The sequence below is a fragment of the Cygnus olor genome, chromosome 1, assembly GCF_009769625.2.
Source record: "Cygnus olor isolate bCygOlo1 chromosome 1, bCygOlo1.pri.v2, whole genome shotgun sequence".
Classification (NCBI taxonomy): Eukaryota; Metazoa; Chordata; class Aves; order Anseriformes; family Anatidae; genus Cygnus; species Cygnus olor.
Window position 1 is genome coordinate 142,457,038 of NC_049169.1, and position 15,863 is coordinate 142,472,900.

Genomic DNA, 15,863 nt, shown 5'->3' on the forward strand with positions numbered 1-15,863 from the left:
AGAAGAAAAAAATTCTCAGCTGAGATCTGTCATTTCTGCTTCCTTCATCTGCTTTCCACTTACATAATGGACAAAACTTTTTACCAATTTTAGCATTCTCCACCCAGCTGTTCAAGTGAGCATGTTGCTTCTATAGTGAAACCTACATACAGAAATCAGATTTTGTTATATATCTTAAACTTTTCAATGATATGAAGAAAGGGAGACCCCATGTGTCACTCATCTTACTCAAAGCAACATGGCTGCTAGAGTTGGAGGTGCACTCTGATGAACAGGATGTTCCTCTAGAGTGCTCCATCATTTTGTCTTCACTGGGAATTTAGAATGGCTTCCTTAAGAAGAGTTAAAAATATAGGTACAGTTTGTTCAGGGTTTCTACCCTGAGGTCATTAGTAGAATTATTGAAAGAATAAAAGATGACTAGATCTTGTTACTGATGTCAGTTGACAGTACTTATAGTCTTGTAAATGTCTGTAATACGGGAGAAATACTATGGGTGAGCCTATGTCTGAGAGCAGAATGAAAATACTGCTAGTGGGATACAGCTGGCCTTAATTCAAGTCATTGTTCCCAAATGTCTAGTAATGGCCACCTATGATTCTAGTCCAGCTGGCAGCACGCTCATATAAAAGTCTCCGTGGAGATACACAGCAATTAGAGAGAAACGCACATAGAGTGAAAGCAATTGCTGTTGAAGAAGCTAATACTGGGAAATGCCATGAAACCAAGTTTCTACTGCACGTGTAGCCTTTATTCCTTGTAGGATTCAAGCTGCCTGCACCAAAGTAGAAAGCACTGATCACCTAAGCATATTCAAGGAGATAGAGCTGGATATGATTTGTACTGTTCAAGACCTGTGCTACTGTGGTGGAATGACATATGATGCTTGCTCAAAGCAAGCTGAATACAAGCAGAGGTCAGTCTTGCACTAGTGAATGGTACCTTGTATGTGGATATACAGTGCTACTGGAATTCAACAGTGGCTAGCACAGCTCATTATTCTACCATGGACATGGTAGAATTGGGGTTATGAGATGAAACGGTGCCTGTGGCTGGACAGGTTACCCTGAAAAATGTATTTGTGTGCAGCAATGACAATGTAATTTCTGTCATAGGAGCCTCTTGTCTTTGTTAAGAATTTGTGTTTCACCAAAATGCGATTCTACTAGACACTGCATTCTTGCGGTATTTAAAAGAAAGAGAGTAGATTAATACCCAGGAAATTCCTTCTTAGAGAATGGAATTTACTACTTTGGATATTTACATTAAAGTATTTTTTCTTCTATAAAAATGTTTGTGAAGAAAAAGCCATCCTGGAGTGTTTTTTGTTTTGTTTTGTTTTGTTTTACCTATACAGATGATTTTTAAAGAAAAGCTGGTTTGGCTCTGCCTGCTTTTGTGTTGGTTATTATTTGGATTTTTGTTAAAAAATCAGAATCTATGTTTCTCTTTCTCAAGCACTCTCTATGCTTAACTCACATAGAGCCAGTAGATGATAATTTTGTTTCCGTCCTGATACAGTAAAAAATAACCTCTTCATATTAAGATGACTTTGCTTTTTTGTAAAGATGTGGCATACAGGTCAAAATCAATATGTATCCAAATCCTTTGTGGAAAGAAAAGATGGATAAAATGCTTTGAGACAAAATTTTAAAAACAAACACTGTAATTAGCTTTTATTTAGTCTTTTTTTTTTTTAAGACAATGATTTTCATTTCATATGGAAATGTAGATTTCTTCAGAGTAATTTCATGTTCCTTTTGGTTTAAAGCAACTTTTTTTCCTTTGATTACTGAAATATGCAGTTCTCTCTATTTAACACGTAATACCAAATCAACATACTTCCCCCTTCCTTTTTTTGCTGATGACAGTCAGCAGAAATCATGTTCCGAAGTGCCCTGAGAACAAGGGCATTGATCTCAAGTGAGACTCTTGTGCCACCTTCCCCTTGTCACTTTCAGCTGTAATTTGTTAAGATATCAGCTCTAAAATATTAAATACTTTATAAGTATAAATAATTCAGCAGTCAACAAATAAAGTGACAGCCCATTAATCAGTTTCCGTACACGTACATAGGTGGCATGCGGTGGTCTGTGATGGGGTATGAATTCTGCTGTAGTTCGTATGCATTGTTTCTTCTCACCTCAGAAAACGGTTTGTGTGTCTTATAGGTTTGGGATTTGTTTGCACCAGATCAAAGTTCTTCCTAAACTCCAGTACAGTGTTTGTGGCAATCTTTAAGGCTTTTGCTGCATGAGACCATGTTGATCTGTGGTCCATCCTTCCTTATGGCTGGATTTAAATCTTACAAAGGCAAACCCAGCTTGGCAGCACCAGAAATCAGGCAGTGTGTTTGTAAGTGGGCATACTGCAAAGTGACACGATCCTCCTAACAGCAGGACAACTTCTTACTTGTCTCGAGCATTACCTGAATGAGAGAAACAGAGTGTGAATCAGGCTGCGATTGTTTTGTGCTGCCCATATGATTAGGAAGAATTCCCTCCTCAAGATTTCAGTAAACTTGTCATTACACACAAGCATCATGTATCAATGAAATGTTGTTAGAACACCATATATTCCAAATGCAAAGTATTATTAGGGTTTCACAGTACAAAGAAGGCCTATTTAGCACTCCCATATTCTACCAGGAATCCATCAGTGGGCACAAATCTACTTTTCTCCTCAGAAAAATAAATAAATAAATAAATAAATAACAAATAATAAAAAAATGTCCTCAGACATTGTTATCTCATATTGCCACGAATATTCTAGGTAAACCTGTATATGGAGATTATGCACTGTTCTTAGATTTGTTGGTATTTTGGAAAAAAAGATAAATATATATAGATACGTATATATATATATTCACTGGAAAATGTTTAAATAAATGCTCTGTGGATTTTTGTGTTTTTAAACCACCACATGACAAACATAAATGCACAGTGATCACCTTTAAGCCTTCGATTCATCAGTGCAGGTGTTGCAGATTTGGATTGGCAGTAAAAAGTTTCCTCAGGAAGAATGGGAGAAATGGCTGTTTAACAGCTTTGCATTCTCATCTTGCATAGAAAGCCTGGGAAATTCTTGTCGTAATGGAGAGACACGAAGAGGCAACTGAAATGATCCTAAGTCAAGGATCAATCCATCACATATAGGAAAAGATTATGTATGTGTCAATCTCTCTTGCTTTTTGATGCAGAACAAATGGATGTTACCCTTGGTAAATGGTTTATATGAATGCCAGTGCAGCATTTTAATAGAACAGGCCAAGGACAGGGAGACCTCAGACTTGAGCACAGTCAGGGTTTCTTGCGGGATAAAGCATTAGGCTGGAACTTGCAAGACCTAAGTTCTGCTCTTTCCAAGCTGTTTGATGACCTTGAGCAAGTCACTTCACCCCTACGCAACACCCTTATAAAACTGTGATAATGATATTGACCTCTTTTGCTACAGAACTGTGGGGTCTAGTGGTCAAAAGTCCTGCTTAAGAGCAAGATGGTATTGTCACCCCATGTGAAGTTGGAACTTTGCTGAGACGGATTTTGGACCACATGCATGCAGTGAAGAGATCCTAAATTACACTGGTGATTTAATTTATGTAAGTGCTTAAAAGGAGAAATGTGAGCACCTGTGATGAAGCCAGTCTGAATAACATATAGCATGAAAGTGCAATGGCACTAACAAGAAAATAATGTGGTTCAAAATCTGAGTATGAGAAATGACAAGCAACTGGCAGAGGAAAACCCTTGCTAAAGGGAAAGTGAATCTGTGGTGAAACTGGGTAAACTATGCAGATTTTGTAAAAATAAAACAATATGGAAATTTGTCTTACAGTGGGATCAAATTAAAAAGTATTCTTTTATGAAAGCCCTAGGCTGAAGTGCTCATAGGTAAATAAGGATTAGGTTTTGATCTTTCTTGCAATAGAATGGAAGCAGGAATACACTATCTGGTGCAGAACTTAATAGCTGGGACATGGGAGTGTTTATTGCAAAGTCAAAGCATCTCATAGTGAACTGAGGGTGGGGGAAACATATCTGAGATATTAGTTTTCTGACTATCAAAGTATAGTCTCTGGTCAAGGGATCAAGTTTGTGGATAATGAGTGCTTTTAAGGTCTGCAAGGTTAAGATGATGTGGCATCAGCTATATATAAAGTGTTAGTACTGACACTCGAAGCAGAGCTCAAGGTGAAAGTTAAAACTGTCATGGAACAAGGTGGCTGAAAAAAGTTGCAAGGCCAATTGTCTGGATCAGCAGTATGGTGGCAGTTAGAAAGACAGGCAAACTGATGATCTGCATCAATCCGAAAGACCTCAATAGCATACTAAAGCGCTTATACTGTTCCCTGCCAACAGTCACTGAAATATTGCCAAATCAAGCAAACACAATAGTCTTTTCAGTCATTGATGCCAGAGATGGCTTCTGGCAAGTGAAACTGGTTGCAGCAAACAGTTACTTGACAACTTTCTGGACCCCGTTTGGGTGCTATCAGTGGCTGACAATGCCGTGCAGAACGGGAATCGCTTCAGGGGGTACCAGCAGAGATTGCACACAGCCCCTGAGGGTTGTCTGCTGCAGATATCAATGCAGATGACATTGTTTATGCTCATGTGAGAGGGCAAGGAATGAGCTATGGTCAACAGTGATCAGAAATTTTCTCTGGTAGGGGCAGCAAACATAAGATGTACTGACTCAGAACAAAGCTCTCCAGCCTGTGAATATATATAAATACATATATGTCCTGTTTCTGGTGGTGGCTGGTGGAGGAAGTCAAGAAGTGTGAAAACAAGCCAAGTACACAGTGATAATCCTGAAAGCTTTTTTCTACACTGCAGCTTGTGGAGACAGGAGTGGCTGCACAGAAATATACATACCGAACACCCCTGCACTGACTTCCTCGGGACCACCAGTAACTTCTGAGAAATGTAATTTCCCTCGGCAAAAAGCCATTTACATCTTCTTTCTTTTTTCTTTTTCTTTTTGCTCCTATATGAACCATGTTTTTGTTAATTCTGCTCTGCTTTGTTACAATTTTTCTTTTATGGAAGTCATTTTTCATGGTCTGCAGTTCCCCCACACTTCCCAGAGGTCTTCTAAAAAGTTATACTTCAGTTGCCACTTCTCATTCATCTATTACCAGGCCATTTGATGATTCATTCCTTCCCATTATTGATGTGTTTGAGAAGGTATTATTTCTAATTTTAGTGTTTCTGGAAGTTATTTGTCAACCCTTTTTGGCTTGTTTTTTTCAAATTTAACTCAATTTTCTAAACTTCATGAATTCATTTGGACACAGCTTGCAGTTTTGAGTGACTGCTTTTTCTTACCATCTAATAATTCTATAATTAGTCTACTGAGTAAAAATAGCTCTGTCATTTACTCATCATTAATTTTAACTGTTTCTTATTTTTTTATATATATATTTTTTGTGATCATGCAAAATTTTTAAATTATTTTTCATAAATTATACGCATTTTTGTTTGTTTACTGTAATATCATCTTTTAAACCTCCACCATCTGCATTTTACTCCTTCACTTATTCTTTTCAAATGAATTCTCTAATTTTTATGTTGTTCACCTGTTTGATATTAAATATTTTTGTAATATATATACATATATTTTACATTTATGTTTATTGATTTTTTGTATGTTGTCGTTTGCCATAAGTTCTTGATGGTCATGTTTTGAGATGGGGTTTGTTTTAAGAGTAAATAAAAAATTTTCTGCTGTGGATTTTCTTTCCAGCTATTCCAAGCATGTTGTCTAAATTGTCCTGTGCCTTGATGTTCTATTTACCCACAGGGTAACTTCTTTACCTTCTCACTGACATTTCCACAACCTTTTGTGTAAGGATAGTAGAACAGTTTTCACTGTCTACTTTCTCCATTCAGGAATGGAGAAAGCCCATGGAAGACCATACTACTGTCTTCCATCTAGAAAATTGAAGGACTTCTGGTTATTAAAGTCTATGATAGGACTTTGCTTCTTATCATTTAATCATATTTTAATCTATATAAAAAAAAAAAAAAAAAAAAAAAAAAATCTCTACCAGTCTTGTCAATGGTTTGTTTCTTTCTGGCATCAAAGACTTTTTGAAAATGAATGTTTCCATGTGTCTATGATGTTATTATAGAAGTGTGATGGGGCAGTGAGGTAGTATTTTCTTTATAAAAATCTCTTTCCCATGGAATCTATCTATAGTCTTTGTAATATGATTTCTTATATACTCTCTTTACTGGAGATAGAAGCCAGGGATCACTTCCTGAGCCTTTTTTTGAGAAGGGAGTTGCACTGGCTTTCTGCCAGTCCTGTGCTACAGTAGCTTTTTGTCATGTAGTTTACAGATCTTGGTCAAAAGTTCCTTGAGAGCTCTTGGGTAAAGGCCATCCAGTTTAATATCTTCTTAAATCTAAGTGATCCATCTGGTCTATTAATGGCTTCATCTGTTCAAGATCTTGTATAAAAGTCCAAAAATAAGAGCAAAAGAGTCTGTTCATACTTGGAAAGCAAACCCTGTTATTTAAAGCACTTGAATTCAAAATGACCATAATGTTACGGTATGAACTGGATTGAAGAAATAATTTCAGAACATTAGAAACAGAAGTGTGTGTTCACTCACCTGTAATACAAATTAGTTTTTGCCTGCCAGTTACCGTCTTCATGTTTCCTATAATATTTCTACAGGTATCTCTTTTACGAATTTTGCCGCATAACTGCCCTTGCATTGAGCAACCTGTAATGAATTTTAATAATTGGTCCATGATTAAAATATACATCTTATATACCTTTTTGTATTCAAAAACAGTTTCCTAAGAAGACAGATAGATATTTATATTTGTCTTTTGAAAGATGAAGAGTAACACCTGGCACGCATTTCTCTACAGAAAATATTTAGCTTCACATCACACATCTTCGTTGTTAGGAAATGAAGAGTTAATTAATCTCTCTTTAGCTGCTCTCCATTTATAGTTCAATCAGGGAGTACATTCTAGAAGATTCAAATCCAGTACAGTACATAGACATTGAAGTAATTTTGTACCACTATATCATGCTACCAGAGGGGATATCAAGATTAGAGTTTTAATGCTGAATATTGAACACATCAGACTGAAGATGTGGAGTTCTTAATTACTGGAGTGTAAGTGTCTCAGCCCAAAATAATCTGCAACAGAGGAAGTTCACTCAGCAACTTTTAAGACTGGTTTCTTCTATCTTCTTCTTCTTCTTCTTCTTCTTCTTCTTCTTATTATTATTATTATTATTATTAATTATTATTATTATTATTATTATATTTATTTTTTAAACTTAAATAGGAAATTCTCAAAAAAAAAAAGTTTTATGTCTGCTGAATGGTCTCTACAGAGAACGTAGAATAGGATGAGTTACAGTTTCATCAGACAACAAGAGAAAGAAGCTTACTTTTTAACTCAGGTCTCTTTGTTGAGATAATTACCCAGAAGTTGGAGGGGAATATCCTGACCATTTCTTCCTTCTTTTCCTGGAACTTAAATCATCAATGTTCTTGTCAGCACATTATCCAAATAAAATCTACTGAGTCTTTTTTAGACCTTCTCCTGGGAGCTGGACATTTCCAAAACTTCAAGTAAGAGAGAGAATTTGATTTATTATTATTTTTTTCAACACATGGGTGTATAGAATACAGAATGTTTAGCTGATGGGGAAGGTGTGTCTTTTAGCAATTTTACAAAAGTGAAGTTCTTCACTCCTTTGGGTTTTTGTTACAAATGTCCACATGAATACAGCTGGGTTTTGATAGAAGGAAATATATGTCAAGTAAAACAAAGTGATTCATTGTTGTTTGTGCTTTAAAAAAAAAAATCATTTCAATTTTGACTGAATGAACTTCCCACCCCCTCCCTCATTTTAGCTGATGAATCTTTTGCTTCTTCCAATTCATCTCCTCCCACTCCCTGTCCTCCCTCAAAAAAAAAAAAAAAAAAAAAAAAAAAAAAGGTCCCCAACATAATCACATCAATGTTAATAAAGAATGAATGTTTTGTGATTTTTGGAAGAGGCTAGCATCACCTCTGAGGAAAATCTATCCAGCTCACAGTGTTTTATATAAAACATAATGGTATAGTAAAAGGGAAAAAGATGAGAATGATTTCCTGTATTGGAAATTCCATTATGAAAACAAACAAACAAACAAACAAACAACAACAACAAATGCTTTCTGTCTTGAACTCGCAAAACCAGATTTTTTTTTTTTTTTAATAAAATTTCCCCATAATGCTTTGGGCAAAATTATTTTGTTCAGTGCAATTTAAATATTTCATTTTGATCTCCTTATTAATGATTTTCTCTAAAAGCAATTTCACTTTGGAAATAAATTTTGAAGTAAATATTCCATTCCAAAAATATTAAATAGGGCACTTGGGTGTTATTGAAATACCTAGCTTTATTTTCAAGCTGACATGCTTTACAAATGCTGTTTTTTTTAATTAAAATTTTATGTTAAGTAGTTCAAAACTGTGTGATTATAAATTTGTGAGTCAAGTCTGTTTTAGGTGAAATATAATTCTCCTTAAAAGAAACAGGTGACTGGGCACATATAGTTTGGACTGTATTGATATTTAAATGATGCATAGAACACAGTTTTGTGTGATGATGTATTTCCAGTTTATGAGGAGGTTTAATTTTATTTGCTTTTTTGTTTTGGATTTCTTTGGGGGGTGGGGTGATAGTCATGATACATTTTGTTTTTCAATTATGTTGAGAATTAACCTTCAATAAGCACAGGATGGCTGTGTTCTGCAGATTGAACCCAAATTAAAGTATCTAAAGTAGCTAAAAAACTTCTGGGTCTGTAATCCTGATATTTGTAATACTACAACTACAGAATGCAGTGTGCCATGAAGCTGCTCCTGGTGTAGTCCCGACCTCTGTAACTGTTACATGTATGTTGTTGCTTATTATTTACATTCACATACAGCTAAAGGAACCAGAACTCTGCAATGCTAAGTAGTACAAAAAGATTGCAAAGACCATCCTCACCTTGTAGACATGGAGGACAGATCATGGTGGATTCAAAGAAATGAGCAAATGCAAGGAAATTGTCATACAAAAATAGCTACTGGGTTAAATAGTCTCAGTAAACAAGTCTAGATTTATAAGTTACACTGCAGAAAATGGCTTTAGCAGAAATTGGAAGTTGAATAATGAAACAGTTTCAATAATTTTTTCCAGAGAAATTTTCTCAAGTCTAAATGAACAACTTGGACAAAGCCAGTACCTGCACTGAAATTTAGCTAAATGATAGACTAAATGTTTGCATCAGTGATTTACCAGCTCTTGTCTCTTAGCAGTAATGAATAAGAATCAAAAAGTTGCACAAGATAGGCAGTAAGGTGATCTGAGAATGTAAATTTATATTTAATGCAATGGCCGATGATGAGACTGAGAAAGGATTCAAAGGCTTGGACTGGCACAAATGAATCTGGCAGAATGAATCTTACAGCAACAATCTGCACTGATATGAGTAGGGCAGTGTCTGAAGGCCAGAGAAAATGATGAGACAGTAATCAAAATTAGTGCTAATGAGACCCTACTCAAAAAGGATGGATGTGGTGATGACCTGTGGCAAATGGTCAAAATCAAAGATCAGGAACAATGTTAAGTACTTGGGAGGTGGGAGAGGCTCCTGCAGCTATGATGGTGCTGAGACCTTGCTGGCCAGAAAAGTTGCTTTGCTTTTTTGAAGGAAAGGCTGCAATAGTTGTTTCTGTTGTTAGTGAAAAAATAAATATGATATGTTATTTCATTTTGCTCTAAGTCAGCAGAATTCCATTTTGGTTAGAAAAAATGAAACAGATCTCCATCTGATATGGTTACGTCTCCATTTCTTTTAATCATTGTGGTCATTCATGACAAATAAATTCATAGTGGTCTCTTCAGTATGAGGTTTCATTTTCTTAATTTCAGGGAAATGCATACACTTATACATACTGCAGACATTACCCAAATAGAAACAAATAATAAGAATTAAGCAACATCAGTACTAGAAATATAAAATATAATTTTGTATTAGGAAAAATATTAATCTGAATTACTTTAAAGAAAAATACAAGTTTTAGTAGTTTAAAATGGCTTCATTTGTTAAAGATTATGAATTATCATCAGTCACTGTTTAAAGCTCATTTAAATATGACTGTTTTTCTGTCAATGTAAAGTTTTGAAGCTGGTTTGGATGATATTTAAAAGAATACAGCCTATAGGAACCTTTGTAAGTATTTAGAAATTTAAAATGAGACAACATGTTATTTCAGGTAGGTGTAAAATTAGAAATATAATCTAATGAGAGATTATATTCTATGATTTTTATGTATTATTTATGGAAAACTTTTAACAGGTTATCTATCACTCAAATAAAAGATAATCATTTTTAAGCATATTACTATTGTGCTAGAGGAATAGGTTTCACATGTCAAGAACAAGAAAGCACGTATTCGCTTTATTCTATATCAGAAAAAACTGTGCTTCTTGAAAAAAAAAAATACCAAAAATAATTTGAAATTAAATATTTTATTTTTTCATGCTAGTAACTCAGTGCAATTCAAACACATTAAAGATATGTGACAGAAGATATTAATGAACGACAAAATTATTTAAAGAGTAAGCAACCATATATGGAAAGACACCAAAGCTATCATTTGATCTTGTCTAGAGAGTCTTTAACTGTAACATAGTGACCCTTCCTGGACAAAACTGGAGACATATAAGAAACTGAGAGATGAAGAGTTGAAGGATCACTTTTAGACCTTAAGTAAAGAAACACTTTTTTTTTTTTTTTTTTTTATATATATAACCTGTAGGTCTTTATATGGTTGTCTTCGACTTTCAGAAAGCTTGACCTTCATCACTGTGAAACTGTGAGTCATATCTACCAACCTGTGTTTGGTACCACATCTGCTTGCTCCTATACTAACACGACACTTATTGCAAGCCTATTCTGTCATATTTTAAAATATATGGGAAAAAAAAAAAAAAAAAGGAAAAAAAAGACTGAAATAAAGGGAAAATTTTGGGGCCACTGATAGCAATTTATTGTTTCTTAAAGATAAAATATGGCTGAACATGTGACTAGACACATGGGAATGAATAAGCAAACCATAACTGTATGACTTTTTAATCCTTATAGGAAAACATTAAAATAAGATGTGCAACCAAATTCTCTACTGAAATAGAGTCTAGTAGAAATCTGCATTTTTGTTTGTTTGTTTCTTTGTTGTTGTTGTTATTTCTTTTTATTTTTATAACAAGGGATGCCTTTATGACTCAAATAAATTTAGAAGCATAATTATTGCTTAAAGTAGACTGAAATGACAAAACCACAATTGCCACAAAATATAATCAGTTATGCAAAATTATTGCTTTTATTAAACTTTTGGGAATTCAGGACACCTCTAACAGTCATGTGAAAACTTAGTTTGCAGGAAGGAAAGAGACAGGATCCCAAATATATATTTATATATATATATATGCATGTATATGTATATATGTATATATATATATTTATAAAGTATTTGTAAGTGTTATTGGCTTTGCAGAAAAAGGTATAACGCTGCTGTGCCATGGATCTTTGCATAACATGCACAGTAGTCCAGCGTTATGTAAATAAGAGTAGTGCACATCCACTCCTTGATGTTTACATTTAAAAGGGCAGAGTGGTTAGCAGAAAAAAATGGCTATATCCTGTAATCAATAATTACCAACTAGGGAAACTGAATATGATCCTGAATAAGACGGTTAATTAATCAGAAATCTTGATATGTGTTCTTCAATATTTAAAACTCTTTCACTGCTTTGTTATTTTGGACAAATATGGTTGTAAAATAGTTTTTACTCTGTCAAGCCTGACATTCAATAATTTTTCAGGGCCCCCAAATCCAGTGTGGGTATTAGAACTTGAAGACTCCTATAACATGGTTTCTGAGTACCATCTATGTGCCAGAAGCTTCATTTTTTTGAATTGTCCTTCAGATCAAGAGAAATAGATGTCATTAATTATTTTCAGATTCATTCTTTTTATATCAAAGTTACAAGTTGCTTAAACAACAGGCATTTTGTCATATTATCTTCTAGCTTTTATTTATTAGAAATACATATCAACTCTAGTAACAGTTGTGGTTTTATATATGATAATATACTTACTGCCTGTGGGTCTCTCTCCAGATACCTGTCTTGTCTCAGTTTTGACTCTTAGTCAGTGTTTTAAATCATTTCATTGTAAAAGTATGTGGCAGTAGCAACAGAAAATTTGTCCTGGGTTTACCAGGAACAAACAAATCAGCACAATGAGTATCTAGGGTGGTGAGTAGTGTCTGAAGACAAATATTGGATGAAAGACTGTAGGCTTTAAAGTAGTTTTTTGCAATAGCAATATCTATTCATTGTTTCATGAGAAACTTAGCACACTGAAGAAGGGATTTATTTAACCAAATTTCAACATCTTAGTTTAAGATAGCTGTCTAGAATCTTTTTACAACCATGGGAGAAAGTTAGTGCTATAGTGCTATACCTCAGTTAATCCCACTGTAAATACTTACAATAGATTTATTTTAAGTAAGGAGAACCTATATCAACTGGTCTTGATAGATGAGATGAATTCTGTTCAAAGGAACAGAATGAGACCCTCTTCCCAAAATGACTGCCCTTGTAACTGTTGAATCAGAAACTAGCCTTTTTTTAAAATATATATTATTTTTTTATTATTTTTTTAAAAATTTGAAGTGACCAGTTATGGCTCTTTCCTTACTCTACAAGTTTGCTGTACAAGTGCCCTGATATTTTCACTAGACAGCAAAGCAAACAAAACTTCCATTTCCATTCACAAATAAGCTAGGCTTTGAAGCATCTACATGCAAACCCATTCACCATCTGGACTCCTCTTCCTCTAGCACAATTAAAGAGTTTGGAATATGAAAATACACTTATAGGTGGGTGCAATTTATTATCAAATTATTATTCTGATTATTCTATAATTCTATTAATTGTAGACAGATTGTCTCAAAAAAAAAAAAAAAAAAAAAAAAAAAAGCTATGGTCAGTTCTTCATATTTTCCTCAAGGTCCAAATACTTTTCAGTGCATACTCTTCAGTTCATGTCTCTTACTCTTACCATTTTCATTTGTACAGAATTTGTATGTCCTTTGTACAGAATCGTATGTTATTTGTTCTTGGATAAAAATATAATGTTGGCACACCTTCTTAAAACCTCAGCTATTAACCATGAGTGAAAAGCAATTCCAAAAATTAGGAGGTGAAAAAATGTGACTAGAATTTTAATCTTTTTTTTTTTTTTTTAAGAGGTTGCATTTTAAATTTCCTTTCACTTCACTAAAGTGTGCATAATCATAGAATCATAGAATCACAGAATGTTTGGGGTTGCAATGGTCCTTAAAGATCAAGTTCCAACCCCCTTGCAGGGAAGGCAGAGATGCCTTCTACTCCATGGATGAGGTTGCCCAAAGTCTCACCAACCTGGCCTTGACCACTTCCAGCAATGGGACACCAGCAACTTCTCTTGGAAACCTGTCCTGGTGTCTCACCTCCCTCTCTAAAAAAAAAATAAAATAAAATAAAATAAAATAAAAAATCCTAATACATAATCTAAATCTACCCTCTTTCCCTCTTTTAGTTTGAAACCATTGCCCCTCATCTTATCAATACACTGCCTGATCTGCCTGATAAGGGGTCCCTCCCCCATCTTTCCTTTAGGCCTTCTTCAAGTACTGTAAGACCACTATAAGGCCTCCTCAGCAATTTCTCTTCTCCAGGCTGAACAACCCCAACTCCCTCAGCCAGTCACATTCAGTTTTTTGTCTCTGAATACCCACAAGTCCTTGTCTGCAGGGTTGCTCTCAATCCATTCATCACCCATTCTGTACTGATATTTGGGGATTTCCCAACCTAGGTGCAGGACCTTGCACTTGGCCTTGTTGAGCATCATAAAGTTTGCATGGGCCTACTTCCCAAGCCTGTCAAGGTCCCTCTGGATGGCATCCCTTCTTGTCATCTTGAACATATATGTAGACAGTATTCTAAACAAAGTGTTACGCAAGGGTTGTCAGTTATTAGTTGCACTCCCGCTTCACTCCACACATTCCAGAATCATAAATGTCTTTTCAGCAACCGTATCACATTAGCATCTTATAATCATTTTATGATGTAATAATGTATCTGATAATTCTGTCATTCTGTGGTGGTTTTACTTGGGTGGGTGGCTGAGCTCCACAACAACTGCTCTCTCACTCCCCCTCCTCAAAGAGGAATGAGGAGAAAATACGATGAAAAGGGCTCAAGGGTTGAGATAAGGACAGGGAGATCATACAGTAATTATCATGACAGGCAAAACAGACTCAGCATAGGGAGATAGTAAGATTTACTGCTTATTACTAACAAGCTAGAGAAGTGAGAAACAAAGGAAAGAAACCAAAAGCACCTTCCCCCCGCATCCGCCCTCTTCCACCTCCTCCCCCTGAGCGGCACAGGGGAACAGGGGAATGGGGGTTATGGTCAGTCTATAGCGCCTCTTCTTTGCCACTCCTTTTCGATCACTCTCGTCCCCTGTGCTGTGGGGTCCCTCCCACGGGATGCAGTCCTTGCTGAACTGATCCGGTGTGGGCTGCCCACAGGCAGCAGCTCTTCAAGAACTGCTCCAGATATGGGTCCGTGCCACAGGGTCCATCCCTCAGGAGCAGTCTGCTCCAACCTGGGTCCCCCACAGGCAGCAGCTCCTGCCAGGTCACCTGCACCTGCATGGTCTGCTCTCCATAGGCTACAGATCCAGCCTGGAATCTGCTCCGGCAGGGGTCCTCCACAGGCCACAGCCTCCATTGGTGCAGGTCCATCTGCTCCACCGTGGTCTCCTCCACAGGCTGCAGCATGGAACCCTGCTCCACCGTGGTACTCCATGGGCTGCAGGGGGACAGCCTGCTTCACCATGGTCCTCACCACAGGCCACAGGGGACTTCTGCTCCGGCACCTGGAGCACCTCTTCCCCCTCCTTCTTCGCTGACCTTGGTGCCTGCAAGGCTGTTCCTCACTCCTCTCACTCTCCCAGCTGCTGTGTGGCGCAGCACTTTTTTTTTTTTTTCCTTGTCTTAAATATGCTCTCACAGAGGCACAAAACAACATCACTTATTGGCTCAGCTCTGGTCAGCAGTGGGGCCCTTACCAAACATGGGGCAGCTTCTAGATCCTTCTCACAGAAGCCACCCCCATGGCCCCCTGCTACCAAAACCTTGCCGTGCAAACCCACTACAGAGCTGAAGAACCTCAAGTTTTGGAATACACTTTTGCTACCAGCTTCTGAGGTGCTCAACATAACAAGTTGTGCTGTTCCATTTCGTTCCTCTTTTACAGCTTGAGTCCCCAGAGTTACCCAATTCTCTTCCCCTCCATTAATATCTTCTTTCTGTGTACTGTCAGCAAATGTCATTCCTATATTTTGAGTCGTTATCATTATTGTAAGTGATACATACAACTCATGTCTAAACTTTGAGAAGCTTCTTCCAGTCCAGTAGTACACTAAAGTCCACTAAGTGTCCATTAAGCTTCCTCTACACCAGTTGTTCTTCTCTCCTTCTCGTAACACAGCATACTGACACATTCTTTGCACCTGATTATTTTGTTTGCCTTCCTTGTACTAATTTATAGCTACTGAAGTCTAGATCAATTCACCTACTGCAACATGTACAACACCCCAAAAATGCAGTGTATCTAATCAATGAAAGATATCTGTCTGTCTTAGCATAATGAATCTTAAAATGTAAATAAATGTATTGTATTCATGTTTTGTAGTTACATTCATGTCTCTTAGTTTTTATTTTCCATTCATG